Raw genomic sequence first — 13,109 nt, forward strand, 5'->3', positions numbered from 1 at the left:
TAATCTGAGAAATGCTAAGTAACAATTGCCACCTAAAATTTGAGGCTTCTAAGAGTTAAAAGTTCAAATTAAGTTGGGATAAATTATATGGTTGTGATAATAGAATGCATGAGGTATGGAAATTCATTTTTGAGGAAAATAATTCTTGCGTTTCCTCTGGTATGTGTTTGTGTATTACATGTGGTAAATTTTCAGCCTCCGGATGGCATTACTAGGATATATTTTATTGGCCCTATTAAAAAGATATTAAATACTTATAAATAAGCAGAATTCTGTGGTCTGGACAAAATTTTTAATATTAAAACCGGTTTAAGTTTGATTAATGTCTTTTAGAGTTATTACCATAAAATATATCTTTTTTCCTAGATTTACAAAGAGTTTATGATATAATCTTTTGGTTAAGTATATTTGACAATCTTTCAAAAAGTTAAAATGTTAAGACTTTAACCAAGAGATGACTTTGAGTCATTCCAATGGGCCCTGGAGTAACTCAAGGATTTATTCTCTCTTCTTAAAAGAAATATTTTTGAACTAAATTAGGCCGATTTAATATACTTGACATTACATGGGAAGCTTTGTCAAATAGAAATTAATAAATATGTTCTATTTATGTATGCATATATTTTGTTTAAATGAATGTTATAGAAATTTCAGTCTGCTTCAGAAAGGAACTTGCAAAGATTCAGAACCAAGTTCAAATAGGAAACTCTCAGGGGGGCGGGCATGTGTCCAGTCAGGGACACCAGGCAAGCCAAAGTGATGGTTCCCTGTGGGGCGTCTGCCAGTGAGTGATACTCTGGTATTTGCATTTCACATATTCGGAGTTTATGAATTATTTTCAATGCTCAATACACCGTTTGCAATAAGCCATGTGCCCCATTTTAAAAACTTACTTTATATGCTGAAATTATATATTGAATCTAAGAGTATACAAATTTTATATTATTCTCTATGTCATTTTACAGTAATTAATATTTACTAAGAAATTGTTGTCTTGGAATGTTATATTTTATAGAAAAGCAACATTTTATCAAATCTATAACCATGCCACTTTTAAATTTTGTCACTCATGGACAGCCATGGCTTTACTCTGATGCATTTGCAGGTATATTATGTCTTTTAAAAAATCCATGAAAAGGACTCTGATCTACTCTAACTTGCAGGCTTCTAAGCAGGTCAGGTCTTTGAACTGAATGAAGATTTATAGACCTTCAAGGAATAACTGAATTCAAAAAGTAATGGCAAATAATCAGGATAAACAAAAATAATTATGGGACTAAATGAATTGAGAATGATTATTCTTATGACTCTCTTTAAAATATTGTTGATTTTAAAATCTTTTGTTTCCCAAATGTAAGGAAAACTAAAAAGCAGACATTCTGCATCGTAGGGACTAACAAATTAGTGACATTCATTTCACAGGCGACAACGATTCAAAGACTACGACAGCCTGGAGGTTTTTGCCCATCGGGAAATACATTGATGAAAGATGCTCTCCAACAGTGTTAAAGGGACCTCACCTTACCTGGTACCTGACCACCATGAACGGACATCTGCCCGTCTCTGACACTCCGCTTCATCTCAAGGATGAGAGCCGCCGACTATGGAGGAGGTAGACAGCCATCCCAAGACGTCAACAAGGCCTGTATGCTCACAGATGGATGCTGCTCAAACCTTATATCACCTACTTGTTACTGATTGAATGTATATAAAATAATTATCCTCCTTATGATTTCCTAGTGGAAACAACATCTGTCTCCTTAGACCCCTTTCCCTATTAGCTGTGAAAAATTTAACTTGGGTACCTGCTAATCTTTCCCACCTGCTCGACAGTGACATTCTGATTATCAGCTATGATAATGAAGTTAATGTTTTGTTGGCCACACATTGGTGGTCTTCTACTATCAATATAAGCTTTAGTGCATTTTTTAGGCTGTATCTATTATAAAGGACCTACCTTGGACAAACTTCTCCAAGAAAACCTCCCTAATAAGTCCCCTGGTAATATAGAGCTAATCTAGATGACTATTTTAGATGAATATTGTCTAAATATAGCAATAGATGAAATTAACTGCCCAGAAGAAAAATTGGAACTTCTGGTTAATAGCAGATACTTATTTCCCCTCAGATCCTTCCTTGTCTAATAGTAGACATTTTCTGTACCTTATCAATGTTACTGGTTTATTACTGTTACTTTTGTTACTAGTATGTAAATGTTATACTAGATGCAAAAAATCAAAACTTGACAAACAGCAAAAAGACTTGGATCATGGTGGCTCAAAAATTATGAACGATCCAAAATACTTTTTAACAAGGACATATAGGAACTGACTGCCTCCCATTTACATGCCCTTTTTTAAAAATAATAATAATTCCACCTTAAATGCCACCTAAGGTTATGGTCTTGCCCCATCCCCAGTGGTCCACCTGTTCAGCAAGACATGCTGACACTGAGACATCCTAGGAATGAGCCTTCCTAGCACCGTGGGACTCCATTATCCAACCAAAAGGTTGGTCATCAATGCATCCTTTGGATTGATTTATGGCCAAAAGGTGGATGTGTGGACAAAAGGGGCCACATACCACCCTGACAAGCTCAGGAGAGGCCTGCATGGCGATCTTGCAAACTCAGAGACCTAAAGTCACCACAAAGGATGGTCTGAAATTAAACTTTAACTGAAAGCAGTGATGGTGGGCAGTCACCTCCTAGGCCGGTATCTTCACTGACAAGGTCAACCTTTACCGTAACCGAGCCTCTGTCTTTTTGCCTCTGTGATAACACACCCTTGAAGTGTCTGGGTAACTTGTAACTTCCCTTTTTCCGGACCCCTTGGGGCACAACCTAATGGGCCTGGGCACCAGGACAGATACCACAAATTCCTTCATTGTTATCATGTTAATTGTTCCTGCACCCACCTAAGTATGTGTCTATCATTTTACTTCTTATCCAATCTCAGAGGTTTCCCCACTTTGCTTTCTCCTGCCTCTCTAATCTATCACCAATGGATTTCATGTAACCCACCTATGTCCCTTTCTTTGATTGCAATGTATAAATACAGATGTAACCTGCTATTCTCTGGAGCATTATCTCAATCAATTGAGGTTTTGCTTCCTGGCAATTGTAGACAGTTTGGCTCAAATAAACTCAAAAATTCTTTACAGGTTTCAATGTTTTATGCTAACACTAGAGGTCCAGTGCACGGATTCCTCCGTCTGGCCTGCAGGGATCAGACCAAAACTGGCTCTCCAACATCCCTCGAGGGGTCCCAAATTGCAAGAGGACGCAGGCCAGGCCAAGGGACCTCACCAGTGCACGATTAGGGTCAGGGAGGGACCAAGGGAGGGCTCCAGGGTGTGCCCTGCCCATCTCGCCCAGTCCTTATTGGCCAGACCTCAGCAGCAAGCTAACCTATCAATTGGAGCTTCTGCCCCCTGATGGTCAGTGCACGTCATAGCGGCTGGTCGAACAAACAATTGGACACTTAGCATATTAGGCTCTTACCATATAGGCTAGGATAGTAAAATCCCTGCACTGGGTGTGGGTGGGCCGGTTTCGGATGGGTACTGACTGGTGCGGATGGAGTAGTCTTGGTGGCTGGGCCCCTGCTGGCACCCACCTTGGCTGGCCTGGTGCTGCCCACTCACCAGCCCTGTGCCCTGCCACCACTGTCGGTTGGGGCCTTCAGGCTGGGAGCAGCTCCTGCATTGAGTGTCTGCCCCCTGGTGGTCAGTGCACATCATAGCAACCAGTTCTGCTGTTCGGTAGATTTGCATATTAGGCTTTTATTATTCTAGTAGCCCAGTGCATGAAATTTGTACACATTAAAAGGGAATTAATTGCCCTAACAGGTTTGGCTCAGTGGCTAGAACATCGGCCTGCGGGGTCCCAGGTTCGATTCCGGTCAAGGGCATGTACCTTGGTTGCGGGCACATCCCCAGTGGGGAGTGTGCAGGAGGCAGCTGATTTTTTTTTTAAAAAAGGGGGAATTAATTAGCAGAGATTTTTTAATATTGCTATTTGCCCTTTTGCTATAATAGAAGTGTGAGAGATGAAAGGAAATCAGTAAAATGTATATGAAAATAATATATAAATTTAGTAATAAACAGTAACAAAAGGATATAACAAGAGGCATGATATAAAAATGATGAAAACAACAAAAACATGATATAAAAACAACAGTGATGCAAACAATGACTGATATCTAATATCTATATTATTCTAATATCTCCCTGTACACCACATTAAGAGTGAAAACACTTTCAGAGTGCTTGACTAATTTCCCTTGTGATGAAGTACTTAGAACTTTAACTGTAACATCACATGCTCTTCAAACTCGAGGGAAAGCAACATATAACTGACCATGTGCAAAAACGGGTTCAGGTAGGAATATGCCTACTTTGTCTAGAGTTTGTCCTTGTGATTTATTAATAGCCATCACAAATGCTAGCTTCACGGGAAACCGTCGTCAAATCAATTTAAATGGGAGGCCAGTGTCAGATGGGGACAAATTAATTCTTGGAATCAGAGCAGTCTTTCCCTCTGCAGATCCTGTTAATACTTCAGCTTCCATAATGTTAGGTTGTAATCTTTTGATAATAAATCTGGTACCATTACAAAGACCCCATTTATTGTTGAGATTTCTCAATAGCATGATGATTGCACCCACTTTCAATTTTAATTTATGACACAGCATTCCCGAAGGAGTAATACTATTAAGAAATTCGATGGCAAAATTTTCCTTTTCAGCATCATTTGTGGAATCAATGGAATCATCACTCAAATATGTGTGAAAATCTCCATTGAGTATATCCAAATTTTCTTCATTTAATTTTTGAACATGCTCATTTTTTGGACAAAGAATTGCATGTTTAGATATATATATATATATGTTTTTTAAAATATATTTTATTGATTTTTTACAGAGAAGAAGCGAGAGGGATAGAGAGTTAAAACATCAATGAGAGCAAAATATCGATCAGCTGCCTCCTGCACACCCCCCACGAGGGATGTGCCAGCAACCAAGGTACATGCCCTTGACCGAAATCGAACCTGGGACCCTTCAGTCCGCAGGCTGATGCTCTATCCACTGAGCCAAACTGGTTAGGGCTAGATATATTTTTAATATTATCTATAGCAGTGGTTCTCAACCTTGGCTGCACATTAGAATCACCTGGGAATCTTTTAAAAATACTGATTCCTGGGCCTCATCCTCCGGAAATTGTTTCTTTGTTATGGGGTGGGGCCACAACATTAGTAACAAAGAAACAGAATTAAAACTTTATTGTGGGGAGCCGCTACAGTGTTTTGGACAGGTTCAAGCCTTGGACTGATAAAAGGGCACCGTTCTCATTGCCACGTGCAAGTCCCAGCTTGGAGGGCAGTGCCCTCCCAGCACAATTATAGCCAACAGCTGTAGTTGTAAGCTTGAACCCATGGTCCGAAGATGTGGCCCCACATGCCTGAGTGATGTGGGCTTGATAGAGTTCAGTTGCATGTAGTTGAGTAGGATTGAAACCCAGGAGAATGTTGTAAACATCTTGGTCATGCCCTTACTTTGCCTTGTAGCATCTGCTATAAACTAAAGGCACGGCTGTGGGCATGGTCACTGTCTCTCAGAGAAGCAGCGTCCCACCAAGACCCGGCTTTCATTCTCTTGCCTGTCTGTTCTAAGCCTTTCAGCCGCCCCCACTCAGGTTCACCCCTGGCCATGCTGGCACGGCACACTTTAGAAAGATATGCCTCCACGCTCCCAGGGCGGGTTCCTGCCTCAAACCCTGCCCTTACAGGAAACAGCTTGTGGGAGGGTGCAGCTGTTGCCAAGACAACCCCTGCAGGACTGACTTCCTTCCACTTGGTCGCAGCGGTTCTGGACATGATGAACACCACCCATGGTTTTTATATAAGTAGATAGGATTATTTTTTCCTATTTAACCCAGCAATGCTCCAAACTTCTTAAGTTACCAATTAGGCATATGAGGCCAGAGAAAAGGCGAAGTGGGGAAGGGAGCAGGCCCTGCAGCCTGTTCTAGGACTGCAGTTTCCAGGCCCCCAGCTGCTTGGATTTAAAACTGCCACACTTTTCCTTAGAGATAACATGCTCAGGTTTGGGTGATAATGAATTCAGCTTCTGATAGTATCAGGACTGTTAAGTAAAGAAACTGTTCGTTGGGAAGAGGGGTGAGAATGCTGGCCTTGGGCTCTAAAGGCCCAGTGAGGGGTCCCTTCCTTTTTCTGTGTGACCATATGCTCCCCCTCTTTGGGGATGCCCGTACTCTTATGGCTTCTGTTTCTGGCCCTCGGGGCCAGCCCTTTGCTGGGCTACTTGTTCTACAGTTGTGAGCATTATGTCAGCTTCCTGTTTCTGCCTCTCTCATCTCTGCATTCATAGACCTTCTGAGCCTCTTTTTCACAGCTCTTCTATACTTCTGTCCTTCCACTTCTCTAACTCTTATAGTTTTCTTGAGATGTCAGGCCAACTATTGGTGACAAAATGTAATTTTAATATTCTTGTCCCAATGGGTCCTTGGGGTCTGGTCCAGAGTGCTTTCTCATTTGACCTTTAGTCTTGGGAAAATTCGGAAGGCCCTTCTTCTTTGCCTTGCTGATTATTGACGGTTTTATTTAGGTTCTGAGACCAGGGAACTGCTCCCTAATCCCTTTAATTATTAATTCCCTGAGATCTCTCGTGTCCCCTATGGGCCTCGTTGTTAAGGTCCCACTGGGGCTCCAGTTTTGGGAAATTTTACATCTGCTGGAAGCACACCAGGTCAGCCAGGTGCTCCCTTTCCCAGATAGTCATAGCCCACCTTCGAATCATTCCCCCTTCTTTTCCTGAGACTAGTATTCCCACAATAGACATGAACTCAGTCTACATATACACTTGTGGGCCCCAAAATGGGTCTAGCTGGTCAGCTAAGTCACGTGGATCTTCCAACAGAGGTTTTAACTCTTTTATTTTTAAACTGCTCTACCTTTAAAGACAACTGGCCCCTTCCTGCAGTCAACCTCCTTTTGAGTGACTGAACTTTTATCATTAATGTATTTATAATTATCACTGAAAAGCTTTATCATAAACCCTTCATTTTAGTTACATCTATTTATTCTAATCTTAACAACTGTGAGATTTTAAAGCCAATTATTACCCAAAGCATTCCCTTGACCCCCCCCCCCAATTTTTTTTTATTTTTAAAACGGATAATTCGCAGGCTTATTCTTTACAAAATGGGAGTGCCCTCCACCCCCTTACCATTTCTACAGACTGCAGAGCTGGTAAACAAACATAAAAAACAACAACCGTACAGTAAATACATGAGTCCTCTCAAAAGGATGGACTGGGACATTAGCCTTAGAACCTTAACCCAGCTCTGCAGAATGATCACACAGCACAGAGACAGAGGGTCCCTGTAAAGGGCCGCCTGGGAGGCACCTAGGCATTTTCTTATAACTATTGTCAGCTGAACTCAGAGCATAGGCAGAGCCACGCCCTGGGAACATGCTTCCCCAATAAGGCTGGACATGTTAATCAGGCAGGGGCGGAACTAGATATGTAAATCTAGGCTTTTAAAATAAACCTGCTGTGTGGCTCAGCCCGCTTTTGCCGCCTCTCCATCAGAGAGGATGGCGCCCACCTGGCCCCAGCTTAAAATCTATTTCTGCGTCTTGGTTTTCTTTAATTTCTTAATCCCCAGCTCCTCCACTCAGCAAATGGACTGTTTCCTTTTCCATGCGGGATGTGGAAAAGAGAGAAACAGCCCCCCCACAGTTCCCTATGTTCGTAACACGGCAAAATGGCGAAGAGCAAGCTAAGCTAGCAAAGAGACCTTAAAGTTCCTGCAGTTCAGCCTGCCCACAGCAGCTGGGCTCCCAGCAAAGCTGGACATGCCCCATCTGTAAACAGATGGATCTAAACAACAAAGACACAAAACATCAACAGAAACTTACATACAATATTCACAAGCACGCATACCACAGACACCACAGAACGCCCCGCATTAGAAAACACACACCAAAGCAGGGCAGTGCCTCCTGTCCCTGGTCTGGGGACGGCTGCTCCCCAGAACCTCGGCATTCTCTCAATGGACTGTTTTGGGGAAAGTGTTCCCTAGGCCTGGAATGTCTGTCTCCCATCCTCGGCAGGTCTTTTGTGACCCTTTGCGCTCAGCCTCCCTTTGTCCTAGGACCTGTGCTGCCAGCTCATACCCTCTCCCCACCCCACACCCTGTTTGCTCTGGGGGAATTCACTAATGGCCTGGCCTCTGCTGTTTCTTTTCTATGACGATAAGTCAGAGGCATGCTTCCTACAGGGGGGAAGACGGGGTGTAGGCATTTATTAACTTCAGAATAGTTCTGAGACAGTCCCTAACATTTATTATTTTCATCTTTTTTAGAAGAATTTTTTTTTCTATGCTTTTCCTTAGAAGCTTCTAATTTCCAAATCAAGATAGGTTTCCCATATACTCATTCAGTTTAATTTCAGAGCCGGCAGGCATTTTTCTAATTTCTGCATGCAAGATATTAATGTAGGTACCCAAGGACAACTGCACTTTGGCCATTTCTAAGTTGATATTTTCTAGTTAAATCTTCCCATTTCTGTAAAGCACTCGCAAGTAAAGGCTTCCTAGTAAATGGGGGCTTGGGGTTGGGAGCTTCTGGCCTTGCAGGGTATTCTATGGTGTCTGTGGGTTGTGCACGCTTGTAAATTTTATTTATTTATTTTTTCCTAGTTAAACTTTTTATTACAAGGAAAAACAATTTAAACAAAAAAAGATAAAATCTCCAAATCACCTATATTGAACAGGAACACTAGGTGCTCCCTCCATATCCACCAGGTCCTCCACTACTTAGAACTTTGGCTGCTGTGTTCAAATGGAGAGTGAAGAATGGTATGCTTCAGACTTCACTCAAGGCAGGAGAAGCTGCTGGACAGGACACTTGAACTTTTATCGTCTGTGGCAATAGTATCATCCGAGGAAACTTCAGCCTGGGCTTTCTCTCTCTCATCTCAGTGCATCCTCATACAAGTGTGGGAGAGCAGTGGGGTCATTCCCAGTGACCCTAGTGAAAAATGTCAGGACTTTCATCTTGGTGGTTTCAGCATGGGCTCTTGGACCCCACAGGAACTCATAGCATGGAGGATCACTATTGGGCACCTGCTGGTATTCCAAGTACTTTTCCTGCACTAGATCTTCAGTGATGAGCTTCCTAGGCTCCCCATAGAGGAAATTATTCTTCCCAGCATGCAACCCAATCATATTCAGCACTGCCCAGATTCTCTCTTCTGAGGCACGGTTTCTGTGCATGAAGATTATGCCCAAGATTAATACCAGGAGGCCAGTCTTGGGCATGCCCTGGACATCACTCAGCATCCCATCGTCGGTGAGGCCTAGTAATGTAATGAGCACGTAGGAATGGCGGGGGGGGGGGGGGGGGGGGGAGGGGGGCACGTCCTTCACTTCAGTGCCGAAGACATCTCCATGCACTCGCAGGCTGTCTTGACCACGGGGAAGTGATCCTTGTGCTCTCTGATGACACTCTCTAGCATTTCTGCCTTTGTGATGGGCTCCTTGGTGGCATACTTGATAATCAGGTACCGCACCAAGTCATACATCGTATTTTTTAGCACTTCAGTGAACAAGGACTCAGGACTTGGTGGCGTCTGCAAGGTACTTGGATCCTCTTCTTGGTGGCTTGATAGAGTGACTGTGTTGGCAGTGGAGGAGGAGTAGATTATCTGTAAACTCTGAAAAAGACTAAGTATCCCAGTGGCAGGCAAATCCTCGAGTGCCAGGGGTCAAAGGAGAGAGAGGAGAATGAGGTGTTGGTACTGGTGGCTTCTTCCTCTTCAGCGATGGGAACCTGTAACCCTACCAGGCCCTGTGCCTCTCTTGGGGCCTGAAGGTCTTCCTTAAGGTTGCAGCTCTCACTATTCCGACGGTGAGGCATGACTTGTGTTGGGGACAGCTGGCCAACTGGGACCCACTGAGTTTAACGCTTGGCAGCACCTGGGACTCTTTCCTCTGTTGATCCGATGTTACAGCTCTGCCACTGAGCTCCACTTTCTTCAGGCTCCGAGATGACTGGCAGAGTCTGGGATCCTCACCTCGCTGACCTGATTCTGGTTATCTCAGTTGAAGCCTTATCTCCCTGGAACTCCAAAAGTCAAAGTCGGAAAACTACCTCCAAGGGTCCCCAGACTGAAAGCAGGCTCAGAACAGGATGGGCTCCTTCTGTTCTGTTCTCGCTTGTAAATTTTTTTATTTTTGGGTATCTGTAGTCTGAGCAAATTTTTTAGACATATTATATAGTGGGTAACAAGCCTTATGGTGGCCCCCTAGATGAGCCAGTGAGTTAATTACAATTGAGTTGGGACTTCCTTATGGGGCTCCTGCATTTCGGACACCTCCACAAAGATTCTTAGTCACCTAAGAACACCCCAGAATCGGACTGGAGGGAGGATGTGCCCCTTTATCATCGGGGCAGAATGAATTCAGCTCATTTATATGCATAGGTTTTTTCTTAGACTCTCAGAAAGCAATTCCATTTGAAAAGCCAAAATCAAAATCAGCCACCCATTTTTTTCCTCCAGTCCCACCTTAACCTGGGTTCTGTCAAACCTGGTTCCACCTTGAGGATTTTAAAACCGCTCAAATAAAGTCAGACCTTCTACCAAAGCAAGGGAAGGTCCTGGATCCAAGAGACAACTCTCCCAAGTTCACCAGTGGACCCCTTGCTGGATCCTAGCACCGAGTACAGGTCCAAAGGATGGTCCTCGGTGAGCTGCTTTGGAATCCTGCCATGAGTACACCAAGTGATGTTAACGAAAAAAAAACATTGAAACCTGTAAAGAATTTTTGTGAGTTTATTTGAGCCAAACTGTCGACAATTGCCGGGAAGTAATATCTCAATGGATTGGGATAGTGCTCCAGAGAATGACGGGTTACATCTATTTTTATTCATTGCAATCAAAGGAGGGATGTAGGGGGGTCACATGAAATCCATTGGTGATAGATTATCCTGGGATTGGATAAAAAGTAAAATGATAGACACATACTTAGGTGGGTGCAGGAACAATTAACATGATAACAATGAAGGAATTTGTGGTATCTGTCTTGGCGCCCAGGCACATTAGGTTGTGCCCCAAGGGGTCCGGAAAAAGAGAAGTTACAAGTTACCCAGACATTTCAAGGGTATGTTATCACAGATGCAAAAAGACAGAGGCTCGGTTACGGTAAAGGTTGACCCTGTCAGTGAAGATACCGGCCTAGGAGGTGACTACCCACCATCACTGCTTTCATTAACGTTTAATTTCAGACCATCCTTTGTGGTGACTTTAGGTCTCTGAGTTTGCAAGACCGCCATGCAGGCCTCCCCTGAGCTGGTCAGGTCAGCATGTGGCCCCTTCCGTCCACAGCTAAGCACAGTGTGTCTCCCTTGGTACCTGGCCCATTGTCACGTGATTCTCAGTGTCCTCCACTGTGACCTTGGACATAGAGCAACTTGCCTGGACCACTGGGAGGCTGGCACCTGCGAGTAGGTGCGGTGGGCGTGGCCTAAGCCCACAGCCCCCCAGTGGATGACAGACGTAAACGTCTGGGTGGTTTGCAGGGCAGCAGAAGCCGTATGTAGGCAAAAGGAGAGAAAGGCATAAAAGGCACCATCAGTGTACCTGACCACCTGGTGGCTCTCATGGCTGAAGGAATGAAGGGCTGTGACACGGAAACAAACATGCCTGAGCTTGAATCACCCCAAGGTGATTGCAAGGAAACAGGACACGTGTCCGCCAGCCCTGAGCTGTGGCCTGAGGGCACCCTGGGACCCGCCTGCAGGGAGGGGGGGGGGGCAGTGAGGGGAGGCCAGGCAGGCAGGACCCAGGCCTGCGCCACCGTCACTGAGCCCGGCCACCCTGTCTGTATGCAGCTGCAGCTCACGGGCGGGCGAGAGCTACCCATGCGCACAGCTACTGTCTCAGGGCGGGGTGCTGTGCGGGAGACCGAGGCTGCCGGGAGGGTGTCTCCCCTGCTGTAAAGACAGGTTGGGGCTACCCTCCCCGCTCTGTGACCTTCAGCATCTCATTAAACTTCCTTGGGCCTCAATTTCTTCATCTGTAGAATGGGGGCGATGCTTTCATCTCTCCAGATGCTTGGGGGAGAGAATGAGAGATACCTGTCTAGGTCTCCTAGCACAGCACCCGGCCCACGGGGCCCAGCTCTTGCCGTTTTCTTTGTCCGCGTAGACCAGCCGCACTGAGGCCGGGCGGGGGTGCAGGCCCCTGACGCGGTGCCTGTTGGTTCTGTGTCTGAGTCTCCCCACAGCGGCCCTGAGGGCTGGCCGGACCGGAGGAGGCAACAGCGCCCCCCGCCCCTCAGGAGCGCCGGGGAGCAGCAGGGGGAGGGGGGCTGTGTGCTGGGGGAGGGGGCTGTGTGCTGGGGGAGGGGGCTGTGTGCTCCTCCCAGTGGCCGCGGCTCCGCCCCCGGCTGCACCCGGGGGCCGGTCTGCCGGTCCCAGACCCCTGTGTTCTCTGGTTCTGTTTATTGGGGTGGCCAGTGAACGCCCTGGGCATCACCCCAGCGAAGCTGAGTTCTTATTTCTGCTGAACCCCAAGAACTCTCAGCTAAAGGTTGAATCAAATCAGAAGCCCCAGATGCAGAGTTGGGGTGCAGGCCCAGCTCCCGGCTGCTGCTCCGAAGAGACACGCCCCGAGGGTCGGCTGGGCACCCGCCCGGGATGGGCACCCGCCCGGGATGGGCATCCGCTCAGGACGGGCACCCGGATGGGGTGTGAGCCCCCGCGCCTGGAGCCGCAGCGCCGGCCGCCATGCGGGGTGAGAGGCGGCGCCTGGGCTGTGCCGGCGAGGACCGCGCTCGGTTTGGATTCTGCGCCAAAGCTCCCAGCAGAGTGACACGGGCCCGCGGGGACGTGGCCACCGCTCAGGAGCCAGCGGAGGCCCCACGCGGAGTCGGCTCCGGGCGCAGCGCCCTCCCTGTCCCGGTCCCTGTCCCCGGGCCTGAGAGCCAGGGGGTCCCCCCGCCCCGCGGGAGAGCCAGGCCCCCGGCTGTGGGCACGTGACCCCTGCAGGCGGCCTCCTGTTCGCTCCGAGGACGGGGTCGTC

General features: G+C 46.3%; 1 pseudogene across 1 annotated transcript; it reads right to left on the reverse strand.

The window, feature by feature from the left end:
• Nucleotides 1-8,897: 8,897 nt before the first annotated feature.
• On the reverse strand, nt 8,898-9,943 carry LOC308529947 (putative MAGE domain-containing protein MAGEA13P; annotated as a pseudogene). The gene has a single exon. The product of its transcript is annotated as a putative MAGE domain-containing protein MAGEA13P (transcript).
• Between the last annotated feature and the right edge of the window lie 3,166 nt (nt 9,944-13,109).

This window comes from Myotis nattereri, assembly GCF_964212035.1.
Source record: "Myotis nattereri genome assembly, chromosome: 14".
Classification (NCBI taxonomy): Eukaryota; Metazoa; Chordata; class Mammalia; order Chiroptera; family Vespertilionidae; genus Myotis; species Myotis nattereri.